A 12,152-nucleotide genomic window follows, 5' to 3' on the forward strand; every position below is an offset into this window, starting at 1 on the left:
GCCGCGCTCGCGCGTGTTTTTGTCTAGTAAATCATAAACGATGACACGACAGGGATATACATTCGACAAAGGAATATATATCAAGGTCAAGTGTGAAACATAAACTTCGTGATGTTAAACCGAGTCATGATAGTGTGTTGGGGCCGTTTAAATCTATCTATATATATCATGGGAATTAGAGTACACATTCTAGAGACAGCATTCAGAAATATAAGTTACAATTGATTTTATTGCAGAAATTGGACTGAGGTGTAACACATTTGAAGTATTATGGATTGATTGAATTCCTTTTTCTGAACGCAAATTTATACAGATTTGATTTCATTACATTGGTGTTGGATCTTAAACAATTTTGTGTAAAATCAGTTGGTATGAATAACAAAAAATAATCAACAGATTGTCAAAATATAGTCCTAAACAATACACATGTGTCTGTAACACGCAACACAATTCTAAACCAATGCCATATCCTAGAATGATCGAAGTAAAATTCTTTGATATGTAAAATAGAGGCATTAAATATATTTCCTGCACGGATTACTTTGTAATTGCAAAATAAAACTAAAACAATAGTTACGTGTTTATCAAAACAAATCGAAGTTAAAATATCGCAAGTACATTGAAACATGTTGGGTATGCATTGCTAATTAAGCAATTGCTTGAAATTAAAACAGAAATATGTTTGAAATAAATAAATTATTGATTGTATTAGAAAAAGAAATATATACACAAAATCGATAAAAAAAAACCATTAATATCTGATAGCAGTTTTATGTCATCACATATTTCTCCAACGTAAAACACTGGACACTTTTAATTTGCAAAACACTCATTTGCAAATCCGCCGCCGCCTCTCCTTAGACCTACAATGTCGTGTATATAACCAAAATGTGCGGAATTACATGGGATTCAATAATTTCATTGCTTTTCTACTGTTATTATTATATATATTCTGTAATTTGATTTAGAAAAACATGGGATTTTCAATATCCCATGGGATAAGGCAAATCCCATGGGATTGACCATTATCCCATGGGATTTTGGTTAAATCCCATAGGATTTTTTTGGGTCCCATGGGATAATTGTAGTCCCATGGGATATTTGTTGTCCCATGGGACAAAAAAAATCCCATGGGACTATAATTATCCCATGGGATTTTTAATATTCCATGGGACAAAATAAAATCCTATGGAATTCAAATTATAAATATACAGTAATGTGTATGTTACAATGAATTCTGTTTGGTAGTAAAAAGTTTATAATATTGAAATCACATTAATGCAATTGCAAGAGCTTTATGAAGAAATATCACTACTTAAATAATGAAAGAGTTTTTATTATGGAATTCAAATTATAAATATACAGTAATGTGTATGTTACAATGAATTCTGTTTGGTAGTCATGGTAGTAAAAAGTTTATAATATATATATGACATGTATGAGTGTATTTTGGTTTTTTTCATTTTGTCACAAACATGTTTTTAATTTGTTTATATGACAATAAAGATTATTATTATTTTGGAAAGTATAATACTATTTAAAGTCAAAAAATAAAATCCTTTAACTGAAATAAAATGATGACATGTCTTAATAAAAGAAAAAAATATTGATTTGAAATCTTTGTCTTGTTTGTTTTATTATGAAAAATAGAACTGAAAAAAATATTTCATATTCTGACTGAATAAATTGACAAAGCACAGTTAATAGTTTACTCTTTTCATGAGTTAAAGTTTTCTTTGTTATAGTTCCATTGCAATACATGAATATGCAAATGATTTGAATCTTATACCTTTGTGGTGTTCATAATATTACGTTTATATTTGCAAATTTATAAAATAAACACTTTTCCTGTTAAGTTTTAGTTTTTCTTGTTTCAGCTTGCTATGTACAATTATTCAGTCCACTATATAAGAGTCAAGTAAATAAATTATTTCATCCACTAGAATATTCCTACAATTCTAAGACAAAACCTCTTTTGCAATCTGTTCTTCAAAAATCTTCCACCATACATCTTTATTGGATGGAGCGATTTAAATGAGTGGATAAAGCAAGTTCATTTGAACAACAAAATACTAATATATTTTTTCATTACTCCCTTCTTTCAATTGATAATTACGTTGTTGCATTTACATGATTAAGTTCTTGTGCATCTATGATCATGATAATATGACGCCTTTTTGTTTATAGTCATTATGATGAAATTTCCTCTTTCTTATGTAGGAAAAAAACACATTCCATTTCAAATTAATAAAAAAGTCACACTATGTAGAAAAATATCAACTTTAAGTTTTCTGTTCAGTATTGACTTGTTGAATGATGATCATGAAAACCAAGATGTCTGACCTACAAATACACAAAACTCAAAAATTATAAATGAAGCGAAATACAGCAATAAAATGGCTATTTTATCATGTTTATGTACATTTTGATAAAACTTTCATTTGAATATTTAAAATTGTAAGAACTCTTATTTCAGTGCTTTGTGTCTATGGTTTTCATATTAGTTGTTTTTTGTGCCTTGTTGCAGTCTTTTGAGTTAAGCCAATTGCAACAAATGTTTACAGTTTGTTCAAATGTTGTGCTGTTATTAAAACCACTGTCCCAGGTTAGGGGTGGGTTGGGTGCTCACAAAATGTTTATTTTATTAGTTGATATTTGCTTTGAATTAGCTGTCAGTAACTGTCAGTACTAATAGATCTGTATGTTGAGTCGTTTTTGTTAAAGGGAAAGAATAAATTTCCAGCCACACCCGGTCTGTGTTTTTGGTAGCTGTTTTTCTGCTTTGTTGCATTCTAATGAGTTAATAAAATTGAAAATGAAAACGGGAATGTATCAAAATAACCTGACCAAAGAGCAGAAAATAGCCCTTTTCAACTGATTTTATAGTTTTTATATTTAAATGAACTGACACTTACACCACTGTCCATAATTAGAGGAGGATTTGGCGCCAACAAACATGTTAAACCATGCCACATTTTGTAAGTGGCTGTCCCAAGTCAGGGGCCTGTTATTCAGTGGTTGTCAATTGTTGCTATATATCATATTTGTTTTTTATTTTTTGTTTTGTGCAAAAATCAGGCACTTAGCTTTCGCCTTTGTGGTGTTTCCCCCAAGCATGTTTAGCATGGATAGACACCATGCCCTTTTTAAATTGTTTTACATTTGTTATTTCATGGCCTTTTATAGATTACTATGCAGTCTAGGGTTTGCTCATTGTCGAAGGCTGTACAGTGAACTAATTTTGTTAAATTTAATGTCATTTGATCTCTATTGGAGAAAAGTCTCATTGGCAATCATACCGCTTCTTATTTTTATATCAACCCTGCCATATTTTGCCTGTCCAAAATCAGGAGCCTGTACATAGTTTAGTGGTTGATGTTGGTTCAAGTTCGTCATATTTGTTTTTTCATAACTTGTTTTTTTTTATAAATTAGTCTGGTATATTTGAAGTTTGAATTGATGTTTTGTTCCAAATTTTGTTTCTGGTGTCTTTTATAGATGACTATATCATGTATAGGGTATGGGTTTTCTCATTATTTACAGGTCATCATTGGCCTCTAATAAGTAATTGCATTGCTTACATCCACTTAATTGAACTCTGGTGGATAGTTTTCTTATTTATCATACCACATCTTATTTTCATAATAATCATTATTCAAGGGCAATAACTTTTATAGAAGTGGACTTACCATTTAGGCTTTGTTGACGTCTGTAAATCTAATTTTGTTGATAATTTCTTTTGTTTATAGTTTCCCTTTATCTTTAATGTCCTTGCCCTACACATAAAAGTGTAAACATTATCATTTAATGACAATAACTACTATCACATAATTAGTCCTAGTAGGCAACTGACAATTTTGGATCATTTGTATATCTTGTCTTGCTCATCATTTTTGCTGTTTAATAATATTATCAATATTCTATGAAAATGAGGTCACAGCAATATTAACCTTGGCAGACAGACATCTTGTTATTTTTATATGACACCTTGCAGTCATTCCATACACCAACAAGTAGACATATGCTTATAATATCTGATAAAATGAAAAAACCAAGAAAACTTAGCATTGACCAAAGAACCATAAAATGTGGTCATGGTTATATGAATCTGCCAGACAGACATGCATACCTTACAATCTTTACATCCACCAAATATAATTTACCTGTTGCTTAAAGCATATGATAAACTGACAAAACAATGCAAACTTTTCATTGACCAATGAACCATGAAAATGAGGTCAAGGTCATATAAAACATGCCAGACAGACATGTGCTTCTTACAATCATTCCATTCACCAAATATAGGGGCCTTATTGCTAACAGTATCCGAAAAATAGATCAAACCACAAAAACTAAACATTGTCCAATGTACTATGAAAATAAAGTCAAGGTAAGATGAAACTTCTCAGTCAGACATATGCACCTTACAATCATTCCATACACCAAATATAGTTGACCTATTGCTAATTTGAAAATAAGGAAATAGAAAAAGTGACCAAAAAACAAACAAAAAAAATAACATTGAGCAATGAACCATAAAAATGAGGTCAAGGTTGAATAAAACATGCCAGACAAACATGACAAACATACATCCTTAAAAATTTTCATACACCAAATATACTTGACATGATGCATACAGTATTAGAATAAAATGCTCCGCAGGGCCCAGCTTGATACGACCGCAGAGGTCGAACCCTGAACAGTTGGGGCAAGTATGGACACAACATTCAAGCTTGATATAGCTTTGCATTTGGATTGTGATTAAATATTTGACACAGCATAGGTTTCTGACACAGAATGAATGTGATCTAAGAACTTAAAAATTTTGAATTGGACATTCACCTATTATGGTCCAATATCCAAAATCTAAATACATGGTTAGATTCAGCATATCAAAGAACCCCAAGAATTCAATTTTTGATGAAATCAAACAAAGTTTAATTTTGGACCCTTTTGACCTCAATGTGGACAAAAGTTGATAACGGGGCCAAAAAAACAAAAATCTAAATACATGGTTAGATTCAGCATATCAAAGAACCCCATATATTCAATTTTTGTTGAAATCAAACAATGTTTAATTTTGGACCAACTTGAAAACTGGGCCCATAATCAAAAATCTAAATACATGTTTAGATTCAGCATATCAAAGAACCCTAAGAATTCAATTTTTGTTAAAATCAAACTAAGTTTAAATTTGGACCCTGTGGACCTTAATGTAGACCAATTTGAAAACGGAACCAAAAATTAAGAATCTAAATACATGGTTAGATTCGGCATATCAAAGAACCCCAATAATTCAATTTTTGAGGAAATCAAACAAAGTTTAATTTTGGACCCTTTGGACCTCAATGTGGACCAATTAAAAAACGGGGCCCAAAATCCAAAAACTAAATGCACTGTTAGATTCAGCATATTAAAGAAACCCAAGAATTCAAGAATAAAACCCCATTGAAATTGGTCAAGAAATAAGCAATTTATACGAAGTATCTTCTTTTGCACAATACTGTGCAATTAAATATTTCTTGCTATTGCGCAATACTGTACAATTGACAATTTCTTGCTATTGCGCAATATTGTGCTATTGGATATTTCTTGCTATTGCGCAATACTGTGCAATTGAAGATTTCTTGCTATTGCGCAATACAGTGCAATTGAAGATTTCTTGCTATTGTGCAATACTGCGCAATTGAAAATTTCTTGCTATTGCACAATACTTATTATATAATAATTTACACATCCTGTTTGGTGTGTATCTCCTACCATATCATTATTATTTGCTTTTAAATATAAATCAGAAATAACCAACTTAAAATGGAAAATTTTAAAAGAAAAAAAAAGGAAAAAAAAAAAAATCCCCCCCCCCAATTTTTTGAACCCCCTTATGATTCATCACCCCCAAACTCAATCCCAGCCTTCCCTTTGTGGAATGGTACCTTGCAGTACAATTTCAGAGAGATCCATACACTTGAACACAAGTTATTGTCTGGAAACTAGAAAAATGTGTTTTTTGGCCCCTTTTTGGCCCCAAATTCCTAAACATTTTGGGCAATTACCCCCAAACTCAAACCCAGCTTTCCCTTTGGGATATGGAACCTTGTAGTACAATTTCAGAAAGATCCATACACTTACACACAAGTTATTGTCCTGAAACTAGAAAAATGCTTGTTTTTTGCCCCTTTTAATGGCCCCTAATTCCTAAAATATTGAGGCAATTACCCCCATCATCAATCCCAGCCTTCCCTTTGTGGTATGGTACCTTGCAGTACAATTTCAGAGAGATCCATACACTTGAACACAAGTTATTGTCTGGAAACTAGAAAAATGCTTATTTTTGGCCCCTTTTTAGCCCCCAATTCCTAAACGTTCCGGCAATTACCCCCAAACTCAATTCCAGCTTTCCCTTTGTGATATGGAACCTTGTAGTACAATTTCAGAAAGATCCATACACTTAGACACAAGTTATTGTTATGAAACCAGAAAAATGCTTGTTTTTTGTCCCTTTTTTGGCCCCTAATTCCTAAAATTTTGAGGCAATTACCCCCAAAATCAATCCCAGCATTCCTTTTGTGATATGGAACCTTGTGGTACAATGTCAGAGAGATCCATACACTAACACACAAGTTATGTCTGGAAGTTACAAAAATGCTTATTTTTTGGCCCCTAATTCCTTTACTGTTGGTACCATAACCCCCAAAATCAATCCCAACCTTCCTTTTGAGGTATTTAACCTTGTGATAAAATTTCATAGAGATCCATTCACTTAAACTAAAGTTAGAGTGCGAAAACCAATGTGTCTTTGGACGACGCCGGACGACGACGACGCCAACGTCATACCAATATACGACCACAAAAATTTTTTTGCGGTCGTATAAAAACTGGACATTTTTACCTCAGAATAGTGATGTCATGGACTAGGAAAATTAGTCTGGGGACATAAATTACTGACATCGGACTAAATATACTAGTTAATTCTGTATCCATGGACTTTTAATACCAGTTATATTTGTCTGACCAGACAATTTTCATTATTTTTACCAGGACTAATTTATCTCTTACACTAGTTCTCTGAGAGACATGTCACCTTACCTTGACACATTATTCCGACTCTGAACAAACCAGTATTTGCTCTTACACCTTAATAATACAGCGTGCTTAAGGGAGAAGCAGCAAATACCAACTTTAAAGTCTTTGGTTTTACCTGGTTGGGTTCAAAATAAACAACCTTCTGCACTTGAGGTGAACACGCTACCACCAGACCAGGCAGTATAATATAAGGAGTTTACCCAAGATCTAAAATGGACAGTAGATTTTTTTTTCAACATTCTGGACATTTCTACCCTTGTCAGATATTGTCTATCTATTTTGGCCTTTTGTAGCTTATTACGCAGTTTGCCTTTTTAGCCCATTGTTGAAATCTGTACGGTGACCTATGTAGTTGTTAACTTCTACGTCTTTAGTTTCTGTTGAAGAGCCGTCACATTGTCATGATACCATATTTGTATATATTTTTGTCATGTAGGTGTAAGGAGACAACCTTTTGATATTCTGGTGGGATAAAAAGGGGAGACAGATTTTTTATCACCTGGCCTGGTTAGTTTTTCCGGATTCGTAAGGATAGAAAACCCGGTAAATTGTAACAAACCCCTGTGGTACGACCATAAAATTGAGAATGGAAATGGGGAATGTGTCAAAGAGACAACAACCCGACCATAGAACAGACAACAGCAGAAGGTCACCAACAGGTCTTCAATGCAGCGAGAAATTACCGCACCAGGAGGTGTCCTTCAGCTGGCCCCTAAACAAATATATATACTAGTTCAGTGATAATGAACGCCATACTAAACTCCAAATTGTACACAAGAAACTAAAATTAAAAATAATACAAGACTGACAAAGGCTAGAGGCTCCTGACTTCGGACACAATTGTTGGGACAGGCGCAAAAATGCGGCGGGGTAAAACATGTTTATGAGATCTCAACCCTCCCCCTATACCTCTAGCCAATGTAGAAAAGTAAACGCATAACAATACGCACATTAAAATTCAGTTCAAGAGAAGTCCGAGTCTGTTGTCAGAAGATGTAACCAAAGAAAATAAACAAAATATTTGCCAAAAGATTAGTCCAAATAATTATGACGTCTTGCAAGGCTATTTTAACTTTTTTCTGGGCATGTGATAGTCAAAGTTGTGACTGAGTGCGGAAATATGAAGATAGATAGATAGAAAAAAAATTAAAATAGCCTTGTAAGACGTCATAATTATTTGGACTACCAAAAGATGTAACCTAATTCTTACTTGTTTGGGGAAGAGGGGATTAACCGAACCACTATTCAATCTAAATTAGTGAACTGAATTATTGTCTTTTGCAGTAGTCCGAGTCGACATCTGTAACTAATCGTGCAAATTGATAGTCAACAGTATACCTTTTTTCAGAATGTCAGCTTACAACAAAGAATCACTGGTGATAGGGGAGTGTAACCGATAAATTGATCCTGAATCAGATAAGATTTTCCCAGTTACGGAGAACCCCTTTCTTTGAGTGACTATAAATAGTGACGGGGGTCTCACAAATAAATATAAATCTGAATTACAGGAACATCGATTAGCAAAGTAAACTTACATATTAATCTCGAAGTTATTTACGGTAAAGAGAGACTGTGCTCCTGAATTAAGGTATTATACATTTGTGTATTTTACTCGGGGGGGGGGGGGGGCACTTCCTATATACAAGATGATAGGACGTGCCGCTGGAATAGGTCACTTTTTCCTGCTTGAAAATATGGGAATAGGTGCAGGGGAAAACTATCAGAAATATATGATAAGGTCGATAACGTTCCAATTACTAGTATATGAAAAACCCTGTCATTTTTTCACAGCCGAAAGTCTCGCCGTAAGTAAACATTACACACAGAATCTTAGCCTTAAATATTCCACTTTTCCAACACACCCCACGAAACCCAATCAATATGGGAAAAGGTTACAATTTTACCCACGCAATATATGAAAAGGTATACATTTTTAAGATCTAAATTATATGAAAAGGGTGGGGTAACAGAACCCCAGCGACACCCCCTATATCAATTAAATATTGAAGTGCGTAGGTTCATATCGTTTGATTCAACGTTTTTTCGGATATTTTTTAGGACCGTTGTCAACATAGTCAAATCCTACCTGCCACTTTGCAACCTGACCTGCAAAAATATAATTCGACTAAAAACAATGCCAGTCAAAATTGCTTTTTGAGACTGGGCGACTGAAAAAGTTTTAAAATGTGACCTTGTGACCCTATTTTGGATTCTCCATTCGTCAGTGTGGCTAAAAAGGGGGCATCTTTATTAAAAAAAAACCCAAGACCAATCATAAACTTTTTTTTCAAAACTCAGTGTCGTATTTTATTGTCTTCCCAACAATTTTTAATAAAAGCTTAAAATGTTTGTTTCACTTCCCTCCTGATATTTTTTTTCTCAAGAAATTATAGAATCAGTAAATGTATATATATATATATATATATATATATATATGTCTGTGGTCACCGTCATGCATTTAGATAAGAAATTCCAGCATGCATCATCAAATAATTCATGTGTATTTGTGACATAAACATAACTGAAACATTATATTATTTCCCAGTAATTAGGTAAATCATTTTGATTTACAATTATATATGTCTGGGACTTATGCATGTATATGTCTCACAGGCACTTGTCTCAGAAAAAAAATCCTATATACTTTAATAAAGGTATATAGGAAATAAAATTCTGAGACAAATGCCTGTGATATATCTGTCAGTCCCAGAATAATAAATATAATTGTATCTTAATCTTTGGAAAAATCCGATTAGTCAATTGTTAAATTCTTTTACTTCATAATTATGTCAAAGTGTACTTTTAAAGTTTTAAATTTTGAAGTTAAAATGAATATTCCGTTTTGATCTGAGGAAAAACTTTTTAAACTGTAATGACATGGTCAGTCAACTGATTTGTTACATGGCTGATTACAGGTAATTGAAGCATGCAGTAATTTTCCATTACGACAGTGCGTGTACCCTGGGGTGTGTATAACGTATTAGAAATACCATAGTTATCTAGAGAACATCCTGTCTATGTGTAATACAGATTGATGACATTACACAAAATTTCTTTCGTTAAATGTAGTTAAGTATCTGTGTTCATTCCCTATTGCAACACTACAAATTTCGTAGAAAAAAATGTTAAAATTAAAAAAAAAAATCATTTATATAAAATAAAGAAGAAAAAAGTAGCAAATAAACTTATGTAACTACGCATTTAGTAAACATAATTTCACTTTACATGTACAAACCCTTGCGAAAACGTGTATATAGTTGTGTTTAAAAAGGCCAATTCCCAGTGGATTTATTTCACACTAGGACCACAGGCACTTGTCTCAGAATTTTGTTTCCTATATACCTTAATATAACATTAAAAGTACATAGGAAATTTTTTTTCTGAGACTAGTGCCTGTGACTAGGACCTAAGATAACTAGAACTAAGTTCTTTGGAAAGTTTTTTGTCTGATACATGTATACCTATAGATAATGTACATAATTAAGAACAGCTTCAAATATATGCCTATAAATTAACGGTACGTCTAAAAACCGCTCAGGATCTCCTGAGTGCAGACAGGACATAAAAAGTCACTCAGGACATGTATATATGTTTTACGTCTAGTAATTGACTTCTGGTTTTAGTGAGCGTTGTATTATTTTAGAGATATTTAGTTTTTTGTAAAAAAAAAAGGGGGGTTTTCGCATGTCACGCCGTATGTCAGAAACTATTTATGCTTATTGCATAAAAATTCACACACAAGACGACGGGCGTATCATGCGCTCATGGCGCATGCTGTTTATTGATCTTATAATTTTGGTTTTGATAAAATCAAACCAACATTAAAGAAGTTATTTGGGATACATCATGCATAACCGATGATCATATTCAATACCAATCATCATTTTGATTAGGTCGTTTGATCTTTAAAAATTAGGACTGATTGGTGATGGTTATAAACACATACAAGTAAACTTTGCAAAAAAAAGAAAAGAAAGCGTTTCCTTGGAAAAATTATAATAATACATGAATATTGTTTTTACAACAAAATTTTTTTTCGTTTTGTATGTAATAATTGAAGCCATTGAGAAATATAAAAAATCTTCACATAGTCGGGAAATTTTCAATTCAAGTTATTTCATTTGAAAACGTTAAAAAATATAGATCTTATTCGATGTAAAATGTGGGGTCCTTGGAGATCAAAACCCCGTTTAAATAGGGTTTGTCTACTTTCGTCAATGCCGAACATTCTATAATCAAGGATTTGTACAAATCCTTGCTATAATATAATGAATCGCGTCTCCAATATCACCACCATTACATAAAGTACAAATACAATCTTCTCCTAAATATTTGGAATCTAACAATTTCATTAGGAAATTTTGAGTCACGATTTAGTTTTAGGATATTTTTTTCTTTGAATAAACTTAATTTTAAAAACGTTTCAGTATTTTTCTGAAACATTTTTAAAATTAAGGAAACGGACTTGTAAACAAAATTTATTTTTTTATATTAATATTGAACAATGATTGTTAAGAAAACAATCTGCCAATAAAGTGGTTTGGTAATTAACTGGCTTCATGCTGTCAAAAATGTCTCCTTTTTATAAGTTAATGATAAAAAAAAAAACTATTTGAAAGCGAATTAATCATTTCCTCAACTAAATACCATCTATAAATAAAGTCAATTCGTCAAGAACTTTCTCTCATATATTTAAACAATTGTAAAATAATCAATTTAAACTTTGTACTGCGACTTTCTGTCCGTTTACCGATACTTATTCCTTGTTAAGTTTTTTCATATCCATTTACGAATACTTATAATGTGATAATTTTTCCGGATGCTTTTTATCCTATTTTCATATCAAACAACCATGTTACCAGTAGAACGGAGTTAAGTACAAATTTAGGAATTTAGTACTTAAAATTTTCAACAACAAAATTTTACACTTTCATTTACCTGGATTTTTTTCTACGCTTCGAAGCCGCCACCCTGTATCAACATAGCCAACACCTCGCATGGCGTATTCACGATGTTGAGGGATTGACAATATACAGCAAGTAAGTAATTGGGTGTTGAATGCCAGTAGA

At 32.5% G+C, this 12,152-nt stretch overlaps 1 long non-coding RNA gene across 2 annotated transcripts; it reads right to left on the reverse strand.

Annotated features, from left to right (window-relative positions):
- Positions 1 to 1,700: 1,700 nt before the first annotated feature.
- Positions 1,701 to 8,508, reverse strand: LOC127724211 (uncharacterized). 2 transcript variants are annotated; one of them, XR_007992394.1, is made up of 3 exons: positions 8,422 to 8,508; positions 3,690 to 3,776; positions 1,701 to 2,343 (listed from the first exon to the last, which is right to left on the reverse strand). It is a non-coding gene; the product is annotated as an uncharacterized LOC127724211 (long non-coding RNA). The 2 variants fall into 2 exon arrangements; XR_007992393.1 differs by having other exon boundaries at positions 8,294 to 8,508.
- Between the last annotated feature and the right edge of the window lie 3,644 nt (positions 8,509 to 12,152).

The sequence above is a fragment of the Mytilus californianus genome, unplaced genomic scaffold (genome assembly GCF_021869535.1).
Source record: "Mytilus californianus isolate M0D057914Y unplaced genomic scaffold, xbMytCali1.0.p SCAF_14, whole genome shotgun sequence".
In the NCBI taxonomy this organism is placed as follows: Eukaryota; Metazoa; Mollusca; class Bivalvia; order Mytilida; family Mytilidae; genus Mytilus; species Mytilus californianus.